Source organism: Symsagittifera roscoffensis, chromosome 4 (genome assembly GCF_963678635.1).
Source record: "Symsagittifera roscoffensis chromosome 4, txSymRosc1.1, whole genome shotgun sequence".
Lineage (NCBI taxonomy): Eukaryota > Metazoa > Xenacoelomorpha > Acoela > Convolutidae > Symsagittifera > Symsagittifera roscoffensis.
Window position 1 is genome coordinate 54,063,939 of NC_087065.1, and position 7,617 is coordinate 54,071,555.

Consider the following 7,617-nt stretch of genomic DNA (forward strand, 5'->3'; position numbering starts at 1 on the left):
GACACCCAGAAGGAATTGTTTCAATCATGAACTCCACAGCCTCCCCATTGATCAGATAGGTCACTGAACTAAAACATAAAAAACCACGAAAATAAAGTATTTTTCCGAGTAAGTTCAGTCGGCTACTCGATATTTTTTCGAATTGTAAGATTGACGACTGAAAGTCCGGATTGAACATGTAAGGCGAACACCGTTTTATCTAATTAAAGGCAGAGTAATAATTTAATCTAAGAAAGCAAACTTAAACTGAATTTTAACTTAAAAACATTGTGGAACCAGATATAAACTATATTTATCCTTTGGTTATACATTGGATATTTTATCTCTATAAAATATTTAATATAACCAATCACGATTCATCTAACTAACAATCCACTTATTTGTAAGTGCTGAAATTACTTGTAATTTCAGCACCAGAGAGATTTGAATTTAACTTAGAAATTAGTTACCTCTCCCAGAGAACTTTAGCAATCGCAATAAGCCAGTATACTCTAGATCTATTGAGCCTAGCAGAGAATAGTTAAACGAATAGTTAAACACCCTGAGACTAGTAGATATAAGAGTAAGATTAGGATCGGCATTAGACTAAGAAGTTGCACGAATCTATCGTCGAATATAAGATAGCGTGACGAGCAGACCGTGTACCCTATCCGAAATTACTCTATGAGTTACACCTCGAACCTAACTCATCTGGTGCGACCATAAGTCTCGATCAAGACCTTAAAAAACAATTTAGTTTAGAACTAACAGATAAGATTAGAATTAGACAAAAATATTATCAAAATGTTACATGATAATAACCTAATTGAAATGTCTCTACGACTCAATAGATCAGAACCGCTATTCCGCACAATAATAGAACTACCAAGCATTGGAAGAAGATCTGGGACAAGAGACAATCTACGACTACGAAGAAACTTACCATTAAGTTTCATGGTCGTACAGCGAAAGCCAGACCAAACTTTTATATTTAGGGTTTTAATAGCAAAGAATTGAGAGTTTCATTTGCAAACATAGAACCCTTGAAGAAAAATCTTCAATGATTAGTACAGGCTTGTACAATAACGATTTATAAAAACATCTCAAATCGTTCCCTCTAAATCTGCAGTAACATTGAAAAAGATATCTGAAAAATAAATTTATTAAAAGAAAAAACAAAAATTAGTTGAAATGATCATTAATTATTAGTATATACAAATTATCCTGGCATCCCCCGCTTCATCACCCAAACATAATAGCAAATATTTAAACCACTAATATCATCAAAACTAAAATCTTTATCAAATAAATTTAAATTATCTTTAAAACCTTATCTAAATTTTTATCCTTCTTTCATCTCAATTTATTCAATCTTAAACCAGATCATCAAGGCTTCCCTTAGACATCCATTAAAAATTAAATTAAATCCAATTTATATCATTAAAAATTATATACCGATCATCAAGGCCTATCCTTGGATCAAAAAAGAACAATTTTGTTCTCCCCAACCCAATACAAAAGTGTCTAACGACCTCAAACGTCGATTCACACCCCAACACTTTTTTAAAAAAGACCCAGGACTAATGGAAACTTTTCAAACACACTAACCATTCAAAATAAGCTAAACAGTGAAGAACTTCGGTTACTCATCCTTCATTTAATCCCCCCTCTTACCTGACCCAGGCTGAACCTTAAATCTTAGTAAGAACTAAAATAGTATCTAACGAACTACCAGTGTTCTAATTATACCTGAACCTTGTGGATCGATTTACTATTCTCCTACCCTTGAACACAATCACTACCCCTAAGTAAGATTAAGTAAGTTAACACGTGAACTTAGAATAGCCACGAGGAAGTAAAAATCATTCTTCGGAATCGACATATACTTTTCTCTCCAACCCTACATAAAAGACCCAAGTTAGGATAACCAAAAAGTTGTAAGGGATAACAGCCTAGGATTTTAAAATCTCTAATAACAACCTTGCACCCCTCATCCTAAACCTTATGTAAACCCTATTTTAAAATAAATAACGAAACATACGATCTTTTAATTACACCGCATAAACAAACAATCGGATATATTCGCACAAAACGTCAAACAATAAAAAGAAAAGTTTTAAGCAAGCAAAGACAAATTACACGAAAAAGATTTTCAAAGCGTAGAAACGCAGTCTCCGAATCAGAAGTCAGCGATTTAGATGCACTCTACAAACTAAAAGATATAGTAAATAAAAATTACCCAGTTCATGATCAATTACATTTTTCCGATTCAGAAGCTACATCACATTCATCAAAACAAGGAGAAAGAAGAATAAAAAAGATATACAAAAATAAACCAGTACGTTTATACAGTTGGAACCAACCAATCAGACACATTGAACACTACGCACTGACAGTCATAAAACGAAAAAATGAGTCAAAGCCCAAGTGACGAAAGTCCAGACGAAGACTCGGTTTTCCCATTTATCATCACCTCACTCACTGAAGACAGAGGACAAACACAATTTTGTCATAACTTAATCGCAAATATTTTTGAACAAGGAATTAGCCCATGTAAAGCAGAATTCCCAGAAATAAAAATCAAAAGACAAATTGTCGACCACAACAATATGGAATTGTTGACAAATTGTTAAGAAAACAATATGGAATTTACACCACAGAACTCAGTACAACAAGAAACTTCCACGGCAAATATGTCATCCAAACAGATGATGTCGATATAGAATTTTCAAAAGTATTCACAGAATACATTAAAAACCTACAACATCAAAATTCGCAGAGAGCAAATTCAATTTTCACTAACGATGTTTTTGCAATAATATATAATTATTTATCTATACTAGAAAAGACAGAAACCGAAAGCACATCACCGGTTCAAACATCAAGACACACAAATGTAAGAAATGAAATTGCCGCATTCTCAGATATTTTAAACACAATCCGTGAAAATTTTTCAAATAACAAAATTCCATCAAATGCTAAACACGATTTACAAAAAAACTTAGCATGGTTTATAATAGACTATTTTACCCACAATATAGATTTAATTGCACAGGCGAGAAAAAAATTTTAGACCCCAGTGTACAAATGACGACACTGTCATTGCCGAACAATCAGATTACGTTTGGGACCCTGAATGGTCTCATCCATTATTTCTGAATATTCCAATAGACATCTCAAGTTAAGCAATCAGTACAATAACTATTCACAAAGACTATATACAAATAATACCACTGACAATAGATGCAACAGCTTTAAACTATAATTCATTTTTACCTAACAGACAACAAAATAATAGTTTAAATTCAACTCTTGTACAACAAGAAAACTTAAATGGAACTAGAAATCTTACACAACAAGATATTCAAACACCATCACATTTTATAAATGAAGAGTTAGTTAAAACCATTGTAACAAACACACAACAGATTATTTCACCAATACATCCAAATCTTACAACGCCAAAACCAAAGACTTCAATGTTACCCCAAGTAACATTACAATCTACAGTTAAACCCTCGGTTGCTCCAAAATATTCACATATGGATTACCAAACATTTAGATCAATGACGAAACCACCACAAAACAAAGAATATTCAACAGAAGTATTTTTGCAGAACACAATTATAACTATGTAAATAGATCGCAAATATCTAAACCTCCTCGTACAAATCAGCATAATCGTTCATTTTCACAACGACAAAATCCCCAACAATACACATCAAATTTCGTAAAATTTGATGATATTCCACGTAATCCAACAGACCCAAGTGATAACTATCCATTTTTTCAACAGAAAAAAATAGCTAAAAACCATACCAAAATAAACAAAAAACACCTTACTATACACCTAGTTATCATTCATCAGATGATGACGATTTTCATGACCAAAACCATTAACAAAATTTTCAAAACCAAAGACTCCAGTCTTATCAAGTAAATCAACCAGATATTTTTGAACCATGTACACGAGAACAACATATGGGACAACTTAGATCAATTACGAATCTCAAAATAATAATGTGTATTCAGAAAACCCAGCAAATACTGATTATTATCAACCAACGCAAATGCAATACGAAATACCACTACCATTTTATTTGCAAAAACATGAGATAACAAAAAACCAACTGACAAATTTTTCACAAATGCCAAATGCCACAGAATCACTACAAATGACTATGAATCCATACCTCATGGGTGGATCATCAATAACATCAAATAAACCACTAATGGTATTCACAGGCACAGACCCTGAAAATTCTGTAGAAGACTATTTAATGGCAGTCGCAGCAAATTTGTCTTTAAATATCGGACCTGAACCAATTATTACACCACTCCATCAAAATTGGATACATAGACGCACAGCGTTAATCCAAACAACACTTGATGGCGCAGCTCAGAAATGGTTTTCAGTTTTACCAATAGATATAAAAACAAATTGGAAAAGAATTACACAAGAATTTTCAAAATTGTTTGATTCTGAAGGAAATAAACAACACCAAAGAGTTTTATGCAATGAAATTCGCAGATTACCAAGCGAAACAATTAAACAATTGGCAGTTAGAATCGAAACACTAGTTCGAAAAGCATTTTCACTAAACACTCATGATTATAAGAACATGAAAATGACAGAAGTTTTAATGATGACCCTAACAACTCAATTAAGAAAAATAGCTATAAAAAAGAGAGCATCATACCCCTCATCAATTCGAAAACCAGATTCAGATTTCAGAAAACTAGTTTACAATTTAGAACAAGCAGAAATCACAATGAAACATGAAGAAACAGAAAATCTTAAGCTACAAAACGTTAATAGAGTCGAAACAATAACCACACAAATAAACAATATACACGATTCAGATGTAGACCTAATTGAAAAAATCACTGAAATATTGAACATATATGAGAAAAATCCCAATTTCAAAGGTAAACCATCTTTCAAGAAATGGTGTAATTATTGTCGAAGATACGGACATAGCATTGCCGAATGTAGACAAAAACAACAAGATAACCAAATTAAACCACAAAAGTACAAAGAACCAAACAAATCATTCTACCAATACATGAAAAAGGATCAAAATTAAACAAACAAAAATATACATAGTAATAACAGCTCTGGTAAACCACTCCCAAATAATTCAAATTACTCAAGAAACCAATCACCCTATAACTCTAATTATAGAGGTAGATCACCAGAACAAAGAAATCCACAAAATTTCTCACAAAACAGATATAGTCAATCAAATAGCCAAAATAACCAGTGTAGAAACACCCAATTCACGATCAAATTCAAACAGAACAGAATTTTTTGATATCAGTTCCCATTCAAATTCTAGGAATAGACACTATTCAAACAATAGATCACGTAATTCATCATACAATAGAAATAGAAACTACTCGAATAACAGACATAGACGTTTTTCAAATAACAGAAACCAACGTTACCAAAACAACAGATCAGGAAACAATTCATATAACAGATCTAATTATCAGGGAAACAAAAACAATTACTACAATAGGTCACGAAACAACTCACAAAACAGGAATCCCAACTATAACAATCGAAGAAATTATTCTCAATCCCCTTATCGATCGAAACAACAATCGTTACCATGATTCCCAACACAAATATAGAAGTAACACGCCAAAACATCAGCGACAAATTAATCAGGTACAAACAACTGAAGAAACATCCTCAGATCCCCCTGGTATTGACAACACAGAAAGTACCGAACTACAATTAAACCACATTAATTGTGAATCAACAGACAGCGAGAGTGATACAAATAACACTAGCTCAGTTAATATGATCACAGTCGAAAACGACTACGAACCCATCATATACGAACAACCTTTTAGTTCACACATTAACGAAAATCAATCGGAACTTCTTCAAGACTAATATACTAGACCCATAAGAAACGATGTATCAATTATTGAAAAGAATGTAAACGAAATAAATACAGTAGTCAATAACGAAAAACAACACTCAAGTACAATTCATATTTACCAAAATATACAAAAAGAACAGCCAAGAGAAAAAATTTGGACAATACCAATTCTCTTAAAAAGCCCAAAAAGTAAAGAATTTCAACCACCCGACCTTGAAATAGATTTCTTAATTGATTCAGGAGCAGAATCAAATATTATTAACATCCCTACTTCGAATGAAATCAAATCGTTACACCCAATCCTAACACCTATAAAAACCGCCAGTAAATTACCAACAGCACAAGGATCAACATTAGTAAATTACGGAAAAATCCAATTTTTCCTTGTTCCCACTAGAACAATGGAACAGAAAAAAATACTAAATAAACCATTTAAACAAACATTTCACAATACAGACATAAAACACAATCTCATTGGCAACCATTTATAACTAAGTATTTTCCCACATCAAAAATTTTGAATAGCAAACTCCATATAAAAGATAAATACTCAAAGACAAAAAACACATCCTTCACATTCTTTCAAAGATTAAGCAAACAACCACCATTTTTCTCCAAGCTTTATCCTATTTATAATCAGGAACGAAAATACCTGAAACCACTATCAGGAAATGTATGTAATTTTTCAATTAAACAAGTCCACCAGTACGATTAGAACCAGAACAAACAACATTTTTTTATGTCAGACCTTGAATTTAAACCAATCCATGAATTTTTTAGAATTACAATCTCATCCATAAATAACATGAAACATTCAAACTCAGATATTATTTCATTACACGTATATAACAATTCACCATACCAGATAACACTTCCCTTAGGACTCTGAGGATACTGTGAAACAAATGCTTCAACTTCAACCACAAATGAAGTAGCATATCGAGTCAATAATATATTAAAATTACTAGATATATGTCAATCAACAATTCTGGATGGAGAATGATCAATAAATAACATAATAAGCAACGAAAAAAAAACACTGACTGCTTCACAAAAACGCCATATTTTAAACCAACGTTTAAAATATCACATTATACAGAAGAACAGCAAAAGTTTCTATTAAAGTTTAATTTTCAACATTCCCAAATAATACAAAAAAAATTCCATAAATTAGCCGAACTGTTTTTAAAGTTTCCAACAGTTTATGCAACATCTAAATTCCATGTTGGAAAAATTAGTTTACCACTAAATTTACCTTTAAAACTTGACGCAGTTTTCAAAAAAACGAGCAAGTAAAGTACCGATACATTTACAAGATAAAGTAAACAGACTACTTGACATTTTAGAACAATATGAAATTATATCACCAGTAAACAAAGAAGAACAACCAAAAAGTAACACCTTTATCAACCCAGTTATCATATTAGCTAAAGGAGAATCACTGAAAATTATTCTAGATGCTAGATACCTCAATTCACTAATTGACGAAACTAAATGTAATTGGCCCATTGAACATATTCATGTAATTCTAACCAAAATAAATGGAAAATATTTCACAACCGCAGATATGAATAGTGCATACAATCAAATGCCACTAGATGAACAGTCACGTAGACTAACACAATTTGTTATTGGCAATCAACAAAACGAATTTACTAGATTATTCGATGGTATTTCCATAGGACCAGCAGCTTTTTCAGCTTTTATGAGTAAAATTTTTAGACCACTTATACTCAAAAAGCAT